Genomic DNA, 16,420 nt, shown 5'->3' with positions numbered 1-16,420 from the left:
GAATAACGCAAATATTGTACAATCTAGGCGTGCAACGCTCTTTTTAACTTTGTCATTATGGGCTATTGTGTGTAGATGGTTGAGCATTTTTTTAAAATCATTTTTGAATTCAGGGTGTAACACAACAAAGTGGAAAAAGTCAAGGGGTATGAATACTTTCTGAAGGCATTGTAGATGCCTGAGGGGTATACTACAAAGTAGGTTCAATGAGTTAGCCAACTAACTTTGATAAACAACCAGAAAAAACTTGATTTTCTTGTTCATTTAGAAAGATGAACTTGCATATGTGTTTTTGGTTGTTGAGTCAATTAGACCATGCCTAAATATCCCGAAAATAACTTTTAATTTTGAAGAAAGATAAGCTTGAAATGGGCAAGTTAGCTGGCTAACTTCTTGATCCTGCTTTGTAGTATACCCTTCTGGTTGAGGGTTGATATCTTATTGTCTTCTATAGGTCTGGATCAGCATCATGTATCCGATTCCTACACAATGAATATGAAACCTAAATAATCTATGTAAAATTGTGCGTGTGTGTGTACATTCTTTATAGCTCAGTGTGTCACTAGGGGGAGACAGCAGCATGTTTCATGCACCAAATACTGAATCAAAATACTGCACCAAAATACTGCACCAAATACCGCCTACAGCTGTTCTTCCTAATACTGTTTCACATTGAGTAGAATACAGCCTCTGTCATAGGCTTTCACCTAGTGAGGGCAACCAAGGCTAAGTAGAATCATTTCCAGATAGGTTCTTAGACATGCCTAAGTTACTCGGAAACGTCAAACTAAATCATCTTCAATAGTTATGTACACAGTAACACAGTACCTCTTTGTCTACACCAATTTTTTTTTTCTATTTCGATTTGAACAAAGATTAGTAGGAAACATACACTAGGCTTAGAAAGCATGGCATGGACTTGCTCCTACTTCTCTCTCTGATTTGGTCTTGCCGTACATACCTACACGTACAGTAGACTATGATCACAAGACACAGGCCTCCCCACTGGGCACACACTGGTTGAATCAATATTTCAATGTTATTTGTCAACATATTGTGACGTGGAATCAACGTGGAAAATACATGGGATTTGAAAAAAGTCATCGACCAGTTCTGTTTTCATCTAATTTCAACAAGCGTTGTGAACGATGAAATGAGTAAAACTTTACCTTAAACATTGACTTTACCTGAGTAACAGGTTGTTATATCCATCTAATTTCAACATAATCATCAGAACTATGTATACGTTGAAATTGCGTTGAAAATTCCACATAGAAATGTATATATTATTGGGTGGTTTGAAATGATGTTGAAATTTAGATTAGATTACATTCACTGCTCAAAAAAATAAAGGGAACACTTAAACAACACAATGTAACTCCAAGTCAATCACACTTCTGTGAAATCAAACTGTCCACTTAGGAAGCAACACTGATTGACAATACATTTCACATGCTGTTGTGCAAATGGAATAGACAACAGGTGGAAATTATAGGCAATTAGCAAGACACCCCCAATAAAGCAGTGGTTCTGCAGGTGGGGACCACAGACCACTTCTCAGTTCCTATGCTTCCTGGCTGATGTTTTGGTCACTTTTGAATGCTGGCGGTGCTTTCACTCTAGTGGTAGCATGAGACGGAGTCTACAACCCACACAAGTGGCTTAGGTAGTGCAGCTCATCCAGGATGGCACATCAATGCGAGCTGTGGCAAGAAGGTTTGCTGTGTCTGTCAGCGTAGTGTCCAGAGCATGGAGGCACTACCAGGAGACAGGCCAGTACATCAGGAGACGTGGAGGAGGCCGTAGGAGGGCAACAACCCAGCAGCAGGACCGCTACCTCCGCCTTTGTATAAGGAGGAGCAGGAGAAGCACTGCCAGAGCCCCGCAAAATGACCTCCAGCAGGCCACAAATGTGCATGTGTCTGCTCAAATGGTCAGAAACAGACTCCATGAGGGTGGTATGAGGGCCCGACGTCCACAGGTGGGGGTTGTGCTTACAGCCCAACACCGTGCAGGACGTTTGGCATTTGCCAGAGAACACCAAGATTGGCAAATTCGCCACTGGCGCCCTGTGCTCTTCACAGATGAAAGCAGGTTCACACTGAGCACGTGACAGACGTGACAGAGTCTGGAGACGCCGTGGAGAACGTTCTGCTGCCTGCAACATCCTCCAGCATGACCGGTTTGGCAGGGGGGTCAGTCATGGTGTGGGGTGGCATTTCTTTGGGGGGCCGCACAGCCCTCCATGTGCTCGCCAGAGGTAGCCTGACTGCCATTAGGTACCGAGATGAGATCCTCAGACCCCTTGTGAGACCATATGCTGGTGCGGTTGGCCCTGGGTTCCTCCTAATGCAAGACAATGCTAGACCTCATGTGGCTGGAGTGTGTCAGCAGTTCCTGCAAGAGGAAGGCATTGATGCTATGGACTGGCCCGCCCGTTCCCCAGACCTGAATCCAGTTGAGCACATCTGGGACATCATGTCTCGCTCCATCCACCAACGCCACGTTGCACCACAGACTGTCCAGGAGTTGGCGGATGCTTTAGTCCAGGTCTGGGAGGAGATCCCTCAGGAGACCATCCGCCACCTCATCAGGAGCATGCCCAGGCGTTGTAGGGAGGTCATACAGGCACGTGGAGGCCACACACACTACTGAGCCTCATTTTGACTTGTTTTAAGGACATTACATCAAAGTTGGATCAGCCTGTAGTGTGGTTTTCCACTTTAATATTGAGTGTGACTCCAAATCCAGACCTCCATGGGTTGATAAATTGGATTTCCATTGATTATTTTTGTGTGATTTTGTTGTCAGCACATTCAACTATGTAAAGAAAAAAGTATTTCATAAGATTATTTCTTTCATTCAGATCTAGGATGTGTTGTTTAAGTGTTCCCTTTATTTTTTTGAGCAGTATATTTTATTTGACCTTGTTTCAATGTTGATAGTAAAATGTTATGTTTGAATCAACGTCAAAGGTATAAAGAGGTCTATTGAAATAAAATGTGAAGCCACAGTCGAACGATTTCTAGGTTCCTGCCTTCTAGGGAGTTTTTCCTAGCCACTGTTTTTTGCATCTACATTGCTTGCTCTTTGGGGTTTTAGGTTGGATATAACTATAAAGGACATTGTTACAGCTGATGTAAAATGAGCTTTAAAATACATTTGATTGATTGATTGTGTACCAAATGGCACCCTATTATTCCCTATATAGGCTCTGGTCAAAAGTAGTGCACCAAATACTGGAATAGGGTGTCATTTGGGACACACAGCCTAGTAGTCTACTCTATAGTAAACATTAAAGGAAAGGATTTATTATCCGTAGACCTCTGTGACCACCAGTGCCCTCTGAAAGGTTCATGTTCAGTGAACCTGTAGTCATTTTCTACTGGTCCATGCTCACTTCAAACAGCCCTTTGTTGAAGTAGTCAGACTATTAGACAAATGAGAAGTGTCTGCTTTTTGCCCCAGTGGGCCTAAACATCTGACAACAGGGGCACACATTTTTGCACTACATTGCACTTGCAATGATGCCCAAGGGAAAATAACTGTTTTTTGTTTGCAGTTTTATTGTAATATCTCAAATGGAAATGGCAGTTTCACCATTAAGGATTCCAGCTTTTAGGTTAAATTAAGATGCAAAAAACTAATTTTCGATCAATGTAGGCCTATAATAAACCAACACGTTTGTATCAACTCTAGCTACATCGGCTCTTGTGAAGAACGATGCAGACAGACAATACCCAATGTGTTAAATAAGAAAGCAGCTAAGGTTCATGTGTGAGGACTCTCAAAGTTATTGCCAACAACACTCCTCTCAAAGACATGTTGCTGTGTAAAGGTCAAATGTGGTAGTATATCATTATACTGTTTTTTTCCTTGCATCCCAACTGACACCTTATTCTCTATATACTGCACTACTACCCATAGGGCTCTGGTCAAAAATAGTGCACTATACAGGGAATAGGCTACCATTTAGGACGTTGTTTTTGTTTTGCTTTGTTTAGCAGGTCTGGAACGCTTTAGTAAGGCTTGAAGGGAATCCAGCACTTTGGCAGCAGGTCCCAGGCAGTTCTCACTGAACATTCATAAACACAGACTCAAGCGAAACCGCTGTGCATCTGATGATTTTGAGACTAAAGCTGAAACAATTAAAAAAGAGGTTCCTTGAACGCGGTCACAAGTCTCCTCAAAATGGCTCATAAGCTGACAAGAGAGACTGATAGACCCTCCTTTCTCACCAAAAAAAAGATACATGTGAGAAATCTGCTGTTGTTTGGTTTCCACTGAATACAACCCTTTTGCAGGACAGATAAAATTGTGATCCTCAAACACTGGTACATACTCCAGAGTGACCCCCCCCCCCCCCCCCCCCCCCAAGACTTTGCGTTGAATCCTCCTACGCTTTATGAGGGGCCATAATATCAGAGACCGCGTTGTGCGCTCCGAATCCAGCACCCTCTACCTATCTGGCTTCCAAGATGAAATACTTCATAAACTAGTACAACCAGAGGGGGCACAAAGTACGTGACGATGGGTGTGGGGTGAAGCCCTTTATTGGCATGAAGCCTCTGAGTACAACACATATTGTCTACGTACTCAAGTGTCCATTTGGTCAAGTCTACATTGGACCTGATGAAACGCTCGCTCAAATTAAGAATAGCTGAACACAAAACATCTGTTTGCACAAACAAATATGGATTATGCGATTGCGCAATAATACCTGAGCGCTAACAATGGCTCAGCCTCCACTTTGAAATTCTGGGGAATTGAGAACATTTCTTTATTCACCAGAGGAGGCAATATCGTGAGAAAATTGCTACTGAGAGAGCGCCCTTTGGACGGACTGCTTAGAGGCAGTCGAGCCAAAATGTCTGAATGAAATGCTCCGTTTTCTCGTTATTTTTCTCGGTTTATTTCCATTTATTTTGTTATTATTTAAGTGACATGTATGTGTAGGAATATCTAATACATATCACACACTTGTTTGAATAGCCATGCCTAGTTGCTACTATTGACATCTTTGATTGATGTGTGATTGACATGGCAAGCGGGACACGCCCTTGAGAGGCCCACTTTTTCCTACCCAAGGCACTGAGGAAGGTGATTCATGCCGAAACGTAAGCCTGTTTATGTCCCGTCAATAAATCAGATCTATGCAGAAACGGAGTGCTCCTTTTTGGATAGTCATGGGGTAAGTTCTGTTTTTGGAAACACTGAGCCATGTCAAACTCTGTGGACAGCCGCAAAGCTGAGGTCAATCTGTTTTCAATGAGGAGTTGTGACGTAACATGTAAACATACACTGAGTGTACAAAACATTAGGAATCCTAATATTGAGTTGCACCCCCTTTTGCCCTCAGAATTTGTATTTTATTGTATTTATTTAACCTTTATTTAACTTAGAACAGCCTCAATTCATCAGGGCATGGACTCTACAAGGTGTCGAAAGCGTTCCACAGGGACGCTGGCCCATGTTGACTCCAATGCTTCCCACAGTTGTGTCAAGTTGGCTGGATGTCCTTTGAGTAGTGGACCATTCTTGATACACACGGCAAACTGTTGAGCATGAAAAAGCCAGTAGCATTGCAGTTCTTGGCACAAACTCATAGGGCTTTGTCTTTCCCATTCACCCCCTGAATGGCACACATACACAATCCATGTCTCAATTGTTTCAAGTCTTAAAATCCTTCTTTAGCCTGTCTCCTCCTCTTCATCTACACTGATTGAAGTGGATTTAACATCAATAAGGGATCCTAGCTTTCACCTGGTTAGTCTATGTTTTGTAAATAGCAGATGTTCCTAATGTATTGTACACTCAGTATGTTTCATATGCGCCAGACCTCAAATGTTACGGAGAGAGTTTTATTGGGTGTGTTATATTCCCTTTAACGATGTGTTTAGTCGTATGTGTAATATGTTGCAGTCTATAGCCCCATTATTTTGCATGGAATATACCGCTCTCTTGGAAACCCCACTACAGTTGTTTAAATCTAATTTAAATACATTTGAATTTACAAAATGTAAATTCAATACTGTGGTCAAAGTTACTGCCAAATAAAGGTAACACCAACATAAAGTGCCTTAATAGGGCGTTGTGTCACCACGAGCTAGAACAGCTTCAATACACCTTGGCATATATTCTACAAGTTTCTGGAACTCGATTGGAGGGATGCAACACCCTTCTTCCACGAGAAATGCCTAAATGTGGGGTTTTGTTGATGGTGGTGGAAAACTCTGTCGTTATCTCCCATAAGTGTGCAATTGGGTTGAGATCTAATAACTGAGACGACCATGGCATACATCGTTCTCATGCTCATCAAACCATTCAGTGACCACTCATGCCCTGTGGATGGGGGCATTGTCATCCTATGGGAGCATAGCATAATGGCCTGCCCAGCATTTTTATACATGACCCTTTATACATGATGGGATGTTAATTGCTGTGTGGAAGCGTCTGCTTTCAATAAACTTTGTATCCCTCATTTACTCAAGTGTTTCCATTATTTTGGCATTTACTTGTATATTCCAGTCCAAAGGGAGAATATTGTAACCAAAACCAGACTCCAGCTTTGCATATAAATAAAAAACACCTACTAAAAACGTACTCATATGCTGTTTGGAATACAACTGTGTAAAAATCCAATAGGAGTTTGAATAAAAAGGGTTTTGTATATAACTCTCAAATGACCTATGGGGCTCTACTTATTGGGGACAATGGGGTAAGTTGAGCCATTTCGTTACATTCAGCATCACTCCGTCAAGGGAAATACAGTATCCTTTCTAACAAAGACATCTACATATATTTCAGGATGTTGTGTATCCCTTGAAATAAACAGAATTCATGTCAAAATTACCTTTCTCGTATGCTGTCCATACAAGTAGAGCCACATAGCGCATGTAGCTTGTCCAAAAAAAGTGGTCTCTTGGCACAACTTACCCTGGTATGGGGTAAGTTGAGCCACGGGACAGAGTAAGTTAAGCCACCTACCCAATTTCTGTACTGAATGAAATATAACCACAACCTTTTTAAAACCATGTCTATCTTTTTTCCTTATCACAATCACTTTTTGTCTATAAATCATTTAATAATTGTATTTTTTAACATGTTTATTTCAACACCACCTTAACACCTAACAAACACTTTGTACTTAAAAAATAAAAATAAACATACGCCTGGGAAAAGAACACTCAACTTGCCATTGTCTCAACTTACCTTATGGCCATTGTCTCAACTTACCTTATGGCCATTGTCTCAACTTACCTTATGGCCATTGTCTCAACTTACCTTATGGCCATTGTCTCAACTTACCTTATGGCCATTGTCTCAACTTACCTTATGGCCATTGTCTCAACTTACCTTATGGCCATTGTCTCAACTTACCTTATGGCCATTGTCTCAACTTACCTTATGGCCATTGTCTCAACTTACCTTATGGCCATTGTCTCAACTTACCTTATGGCCATTGTCTCAACTTACCTTATGGCCATTGTATCAACTTACCTTATGGCCATTGTCTCAACTTACCTTATGGCATTGTCTCAACTTACCTCAGGGCCCTTGTCTCAACTTACCTCAGGGCCATTGTCTCAACTTACCTCATGGCCATTGTCTCAACTTACCTCATGGCCATTGTCTCAACTTACCTCATGGCCATTGTCTCAACTTACCTTATGGCCATTGGCTCAACTTACGTCATGGCCATTGGCTCAACTTACGTCATGGCCATTGGCTCAACTTACCTTATGGCCATTGTCTCAACTTACCTTATGGCCATTGTCTCAACTTACCTTATGGCCATTGTCTCAACTTACCTTATGGCCATTGTCTCAACTTACCTTATGGCCATTGTCTCAACTTACCTTATGGCCATTGTCTCAACTTACCTTATGGCCATTGTATCAACTTACCTTATGGCCATTGTCTCAACTTACCTTATGGCCATTGTCTCAACTTACCTTATGGCCATTGTCTCAACTTACCTCAGGGCCATTGTCTCAACTTACCTCATGGCCATTGTCTCAACTTACCTCATGGCCATTGTCTCAACTTACCTCATGGCCAATGTCTCAACTTACCTCATGGCCATTGTCTCAACTTACCTTATGGCCATTGGCTCAACTTACGTCATGGCCATTGGCTCAACTTACGTCATGGCCATTGGCTCAACTTACCTTATGGCCATTGTCTCAACTTACCTTATGGCCATTGTCTCAACTTACCTTAGGGCCATTGTCTCAACTTACCTCATGGCCATTGTCTCAACTTACCTCATGGCCATTGTCTCAACTTACCTCATGGCCATTGTCTCAACTTACCTTATGGCCATTGTCTCAACTTACGTCATGGCCATTGGCTCAACTTACGTCATGGCCATTGGCTCAACTTACCTCATGGCCATTGGCTCAACTTACCTCATGGCCATTGTCTCAACTTACCTTATGGCCATTGTCTCAACTTACCTCATGGCCATTGTCTCAACTTACCTCATGGCCATTGTCTCAACTTACCTCATGGCCATTGTCTCAACTTACCTTATGGCCATTGTCTCAACTTACGTCATGGCCATTGGCTCAACTTACCCCAAGGCAAACATTTTGACTATATTAGCCCACACAGCTACAAGGACACACGTTCATGCTAGTTTGAGGACCTTATATTGAAGCTTATAGAGAACCCAACTATATAGAATAGAATTCTCAAATTATCTACTTTGGTTGAGATACAAGCGTCATGAAACCTCTAACACAATAAATTCATTAGACTTGGTGAAAATCCACTCTTTGGACCTTACCACCTTTTCCATGTGGTTTCTTCCTTTACAGACTCCATGGAATGATGACCTCTTCCTACATACTCTATTTGGTCAAATTATACATTTTGTATATGGAATCATAGAAACAACGGTGGCTCAACTTACCCCATTGGCTCAACTTAGCCCACTCTCCCCTATGGACTAGATACAAGAGAGGGTGAGTCTTGGACCACTGTACATTATCATAACCTTCAGGCAGAGTTGCAGGGGAATCAAGGAGTGGAGAGGAGAGGAGTGGAATGGAGTGGAGAGGAGATGAGGGGGTGAATGAAATGTGGAAGCTGGGGATGATTAGGTGGCCATCATGGTATAGAAAATAGGCAGCAGGTCATCAACTAGTTCTTTTCGGTCCTGCATGATGCCGGGTGTTATTCCAGCATACTGTCATCACCTCCTCATCACCATTGCTAGTCACAATTGCTGAGAAAACCCAAGACATCATCGCAACATCAAACTAAAGTATTACAACAATTTCCTTTCTCCAGGAAACAAAGCATATCCTTCCACATGGAAGCATAGGATGACAGACATGACACATTTGTCATAATATTGTGGTTTAGGGAACTGGTCATGCATGAAGTGATGAGAGTGGCTATGGCATCTTTTGTTTCCCAAACTTTCTGGTTCCCAGAAACGTATTGTTTACTGGGAGGTGCTATTATAACTTTGGTGCCATGCCAGATCCTTCAGCCCAGATTCGTGGTGAGTTTGACAAATGCAAAAATGTAGCTGCACTTAGCTGTGCAATAAGGATGTGTTGAAATCTTCCTGAAAGCTGGTCCTACTGCTGAGTGGAATATTGGTATCGGAAACAAAAACAACATTAGTTCTTCTAGACAGCCTCATCACTTTTTCTGTAGGTGAAATTGGTGTAAGTAAGAACCACATACACATGCACTCATTGCACACGCCCATATCTTTAAGGCACCTAATGACCGCTGGCCGTGAGGATAAGACAGGGCCATTATAGCAGGTGTTGACAGCTCTGCTCTCTCTCATCTCCCGATGGCTGACATCCACTATAAAGACTGTTACAGCCAGGAGACTAGATTATGACGCTATCTCATGAGTAGAGGCTGGAGTGCTTTGAGAACAGGAGGGTATGGATTACACGGAACCCAAACCGGATTCACAGACACCCAAAAATCACTTATGTATATTTTGACATGACCTATTGATTAACGAAACACACTATTTATCTCATTATTTTGTGCTATAATTTGCCATTTACCTTGAAACATATTATTATAATTTTTTACATTGTTAGTGGATTCTGCTATTTCAGCCACACATTACTGACAGGTGTATAAAATCGAGCACACAGCCATGCAATCTTCATAGACAAAAATTGGCAGTAGATTAGCCTTACTGAAGAGCTCAGGGACTTTCAACTTGGCACCATCATAGGAAGCCACCTTAGCAACAAGTCAGTTTGTCAAATTTCTGCCCTGCTAGAGCTGCCCCGGTCAACTGTAAGTGCTGTTATTGTGAAGTAGAAACGTCTAGGAGCAACAGCGGCTCCGCTGTGAAGTGGTAAGCCACACAAGCTCACAGAACGGGACCACCAAGTGCTGAAGCGCGTAGCACGTAAAAGTTATCTGTCCTCAGTTGCAATACTCACTAACGAGTTGCAAACTGTCTCTGGAAGCAATGTCAGCACAATGACTGTTTGTCGGGAGCTTCATGAAATGGGTTTCTATGGTCGAGCAGCCGCACACAAGCCTAAGCTCACCATGCGCAATGCCAAGCGTGAGCTGGAGTGATGTAAAGCTCGCTGCAATTGGACTCTAGAGCAGTGGAAACGCATTCTCTGGAGTGATGAATCACCCTTCACCATCTGGCAGTCCGACGGACAAATCTGGGTTTGGAGGATGCCAGAAGAAAGGTACCTGCCCCAATACATAGTGCCAACTTTAAAGTTTGGTGGAGGAAGAATAATGGTCTGGGACTGTTTTTCATGGTTCTGTCTAGGCCCCTTAATTCCAGTGAATGGAAATCTTAGTGATACAGCATACAATGACATTCTACACGATTCTGTGATTCTAACTTTGTGGCAAAAGTTTGGAGAAGGCCCTTTCCCATGCGCAAAGCGAGGTCCATACAGAAATGGTTTGTCGAGATTGGTGTGGTAGAAACTTGACAGAGCCCTGACCTCAACCCCATCGAACACCTTTAGGATGAATTGGAACGCCAACTATGAGCCAGGCCTAATCGCCCAACATCAGAGCCTGACCTCACTAACGCTCTTTTGGTTGAATGGAAGCAAGACCCACGCAACAATGTTCCAACATCTTGTGGAAAGCCTTCCCAGAAGAGAGGAGGCTGTTCTAGCAGCAAAGGGGGGGACCAACTCCATATTAATGCCCATGATTTTGGAAGGAGATGTTGGACGAGCAGGTGTCCACATACTTTTGTTCATCTAGTGTAGCTAGAAGTGCAAAACATGTATATTCTTAGCTGCTTTGTTTTGCAGAGTTGTAATTAATTATAATATTTGATATTATCTTTGTTAATTTGCAGTTTCCTTGCAACTGCGGACTCCTACAGGGCCATAGAATCAAGCTATTGTGTGGGTGTGTCGACAGTGGCAAAGGTTGTGGCCTCGGTGACAAGAGCCATATGGGATGGGCTTATCAAAGAGTAGCCGGACGTGGAGGTCCTGGGCTGGTGTGGTTACACATGGTCTGCAGTTGGACATACTGCCAAATTCTCTAAATCAACGTTAGAGGCGGCTTATGGTAGAGAAATGTACATCGAATTCTCTGGCAATGGCTCTGGTGGACATTCCTGCAGTCAGCATGCCAATTGCCTGTTCCATCAAAACTTGAGACATCTATGGCATTGTGTTGTATGATAAAACGGCAAATTTTAGAGTGGCCCTTAACTGTCACCAGCACAAGCTGCACCTGTGTAATGATCATGCTGTTTAATCAGCTTCTTGATATGCCACACCTGTCAGGTGGATGGATTATCTTGTCAAAGGAGAAATGCTCACTACCAGGGAAGTAAACAAATTTGTGCACAAAATTTGAGAGAAATAAGCTATTTGTGCTTAAGGAACATTTCTGGGAGATTTTATTTCAGCTCATGAAAGATGGGAACAACACATTACATGCTGCGTTTATAATTTTGTTTGGTGTAATTCATTGTATGTTAATGGGATCAAAAGAACCGAACCAAAGTTGATTGCTACAGAAATCTTTTGTTTCTACTAGGATTTACACTGAGTGTATAAAACAGAGTTTAATTTTGTTGGGGCATGGACTCTACAAGGTGTTGAAAGCATTCCACAGGGATGCTGGCCCATATTGACTCCAATGCTTCCCACAGTTATGTCAAGTTGGCTAGATGTCCTTTGGGTGGTGGACAATTCTTGATACACACGGCAAACAATTGAGCATGAAAAACTCAGCAGCGTTGCAGTTCTTGACACAAACCGATGCACCTGGCACCTGCTACCATACCCATTTCAAAGGCACTTAAATCTTTTGTCTTGCCCATTCACCCCCTGAATGGCACATATACACAAACAATGTCTCAATTGTTTCAAGCCTTAAAATCCTTCTTTAACCTATCAGCACTGATTGAAGTGGATTTAACAAGTGACATCAATAAGGGATAATAGCTTTAACCCTGATTCAGCTGGTCAGTCTATGTCGTGGAAAGAGCAGGTGTTCTTAATATTTTGTACACTCAGTGTATATTCCTCATCCTACTCCCATAACAACTGCAATGCTTTTAGCCGCTGAAATACTGGCCATTTTGCTAAAGAATGATGAGAATATAAAAAAACGGGATGTTATGGGAAAGTCCATCATTATTAGTCAACTGGCAGATGATACCACTCTTTTTCTTAAGGACAAAGAACATATCTCCCTAGCTATAAATGTGGTTAATCTCTTCTCAGATGCATCAGGTTTGAGGTTAAAATAAATAAATGTGAGTTTATGGCCATACATGACTATCCATTAAAGACATGGTCCAGAACTTTGGTGACTACAAAGCATTTTTTAAACCTACCGCTTTGGGCCCGATGTGTCAATGTATAGTTCCTACTGTATGTTACATAAGCTATGAGCAGAATTACTGTCTTACCTCAGTTAGTCACGAAATCCCTAGTTTGAAAGCGACTTTCTGGAAGCTGTGCGGCGGCATTTTCCCCCACGTGGGCCAGCCCCCTAGCAATTTAATTTCAACCAATGAGCTTCAGCTCCTCGCCATATGAGTGAGAGCTAGCAAGATGCACACCCATAGCAGAGTGAGAGAAAGAGCAATGACGTGGTGCACATATCTGCACAAAATGTGACGTAGTACGCAATTTTTGGGGACCACTTTTGGCTCGTGAGCACTACTTTCAGAACAACTGGCTAAAAAGTAAGCAAAAGTACAGGAAAATCTCTTTAATATCCCTATATGTGAGAATGCTGTTCATTGACTACAGCTCAGCTCAGCTCAGCGTTCAACACCATTGTCCCTTCCAAGCTCGTCACCAAGCTTAGGACCCTGGGACTGGACACCTCCCTCTGCAACTGGATACTGGACTTACTGACGATCCGACCCCAGGTGGTGACTGTAGGCAACATCACCTCTGCACAGTTGGCTTCAAAAAGGTGCATCTATATTTGGAAGAATTTTACTGAATTAAAAAAAATAAAGTTTGTCCAGCTTTATCATTAGCTGTCTCCGCTCAGCTTATAAAAATTATCAACCAAACTAACTTCAGTTATATATGGAAGAACAAGGTTCACTACATAAGAAATGGTGATGTGTTACTTACTTTAACTCTGCACATTGTGACCCACTTGTGTTCACGCAATGTGAGTGCTACATTGAGGGTGTGAAAACCTTGCTGGTGATTGACAACATCCTGGAGGATGACATCAAACCTGGTTGTCGCGCCCAAGAAAAATGGCATCCTTTGGAGCTGCATGGACCACAAGGCTGTGAACAAAGCGATTATCCCCAACAAGTACCCGCTGAAGACTTCACAACTCATTTTTATGGGTCCAGAGTGTTCAGCAAACTAGACCTCCAGGTTCTCCTGGCAGGTATACAGCCTGTCTGGCTGAGGAACAGCCTTTTGATGTGGAAGCACCGTACACTGCTTCACATCAGGTCCACCAAGCACTCGACAACTGGTGTATCGCCTGCCTACCTGATCAAATCAAATCAAATGTATTTGTCACATACACATGGTTAGCAGGTGTTAATGCAAGTGTAGCGAAATGCTTGTGCTTCTAGTTCCGACCATGCAGTAATAATATCTAACAAGTAATCTACCAATTCCACAACAACTACCTTGTACACACAAGTGTAAAGGAATGAATACGAATATGTACATAAAAATATATAAATGAGTGATGGCCGAACGGCATAGGCAAGATGCAGTAGTTGGTATGGAGTACAGTATATACATATGAGATGAGTATTGTAGGGTATGAAAACATATAAAGCAGCATTGTTTAAGGTGGCTAGTGATACATTACATCAGGATGGCAAGATGCAGTAGATGGTATAGAGTACAGTATATACATATGAGATGAGTAATGTATGTTATGTAAACATTATATAAAGTGGCATTGTTTAAAGTGGCTAGTGATACATCTAATTACATCAAGATGGCAAGATGCAGTAGATGGTATGGCGAACAGTATATACATATGAGATGAATAATGTAGGTTATGTAAACATTATCTAATATAAATCATATAAAGTGGCAAGTGATAAATTGATTACATCAATTTTCCCATTATTAAAGTGGCTGAGTGAGTCAGTATGTTGGCAGCAGCCACTCAATGTTAGTGATGGCTGTTTAACAGTCTGATGGCCTTGAGATAGAAGCTGTTTTTCAGTCTCTCGGTTCCCGCTTTGATGCACCTGTACTGACCTCGCCTTCTGGATGATAGCGGGGTGAACAGGCAGTGGCTCGGGTGGTTGCTGTCCTTGATGATCTTTTTGGCCTTCCTGTGACATCGGGTGGTGTAGGTGTCCTGGAGGGCAGGTAGTTTGCACCCGGTGATGTGTTGTGCAGACCTCACTACCCTCTGGAGAGCCTTCCGGTTATGGGCGGAGCAGCTGCCGTACCAGGCGGTGATACAGCCCGACAGGATGCTCTCTATTGTGCATCTGTAAAAGTTTGTGAGTGTTTTTGGTGACAAGCCGAATTTCTTCAGCCTCCTGAGGTTGAAGAGGCGCTGCTGCGCCTTCTTCACCATGCTGTCTGTGTGGGTGGACCATTTCAGTTTGTCCGTGATGTGTACGCCGAGGAACTTAAAACTCTCCACCCTCTCCACTACTGTCCCATCAATGTGGATAGGGGGCTGCTCCCTCTGCTGTTTCCTGAAGTCCACGATCATCTCTTTTGTTTTGTTGACATTGTGTGCGAGGTTATTTTCCTGACACCACACTCCGAGGGCCCTCACCTCCTCCCTGTAGGCCGTCTCGTTGTTGTTGGTAATCAAGCCTACCACTGTAGTGTCGTCTGCAAACTTGATGATTGAGTTGGATGCGTGCATGGAGAGGGCTGAGAACGCACCCTTGTGGGGACCCAGTGTTGAGGATCAGCGGGGTGGAGATGTTGTTACCTACCCTCACCACCTAGGGGCGGCCCGTCAGGAAGTCCAGAACCCAGTTGCACAGGGCGGGGTCGAGACCCAGGGTCTCGAGCTTAATGACGAGTTTGGAGGGTACTATGGTGTTAAATGCTGAGCTGTAATCGATGAACAGCATTCTTACATAGATATTCCTCTTGTCCAGATGGGTTAGGGCAGTGTGCAGTGTGATGGCGATTGCGTCATCTGTGGACCTATTGGGTCGGTAAGCAAATTGGAGTGGGTCTAGGGTGTCAGGTAGGATGGAGGTGATATGGTCCTTGACTAGTATCTCAAAGCACTTCATGATGACGGAAGTGAGTGCTACAGGGCGGTAGTCATTTAATAACACATAAAAAAGCAAAATACTGCATAGTTTCCTAGGAACGCGAAGCGAGGTGGCCATCTTTGTCGGCGCCGGAAGTAGTCATGATGTTTGGCAGGGAACTGTAACTTCCTTTGGACTGCCTCTGCCCAAAACAAAAGAGCAAGGGTGAAACAACCAAGCCTGAAGGCCCAGGACTGGCTGCAGATCAGGACAAACAACCGATGGAATAAGCTCTCCTAATTTTGGTCCAAGTCTCTGAGAGTGGAATGACAGCTAGGGCCTGCAACATTCCAACTTCAGGATGAATCCCGCTGGCATGCTAATCGCCTCAGAAAGGTCAGCTCAACTGTGGGGGATCCTTTCCCGACCTGTCTGACTACAAGCCATCATGGGCTGTGGCAAGGTCAGAATTTACCCGCGCCTCTGTGCCCACACAGGACTCAGTTCAGGGCCCTTCCACCAGTCAGGCCTCAAATGTTTTATTTACATGTTTAAATGTAACCTTTATTTAACTAGCCAAGTCAGTTAAGAACAAATTCTTATTTACAATGACGGCCTGCAGTTCCCCAGCCACCAGCCACAACTGTGAACACTGGGAGATCCCAACGGATCATAGCTCCTCTGTCATGGCTTAAAGACTATGGGGTTCTTTTTTAACAAACCTAAGGCAATGGTCAATCTCAGCGCTGG

The sequence above is a fragment of the Salmo salar genome, chromosome 19 (genome assembly GCF_965601325.2).
Source record: "Salmo salar chromosome 19, fSalSal1, whole genome shotgun sequence".
Lineage (NCBI taxonomy): Eukaryota > Metazoa > Chordata > Actinopteri > Salmoniformes > Salmonidae > Salmo > Salmo salar.
This window is presented reverse-complemented; position numbering follows the sequence as displayed.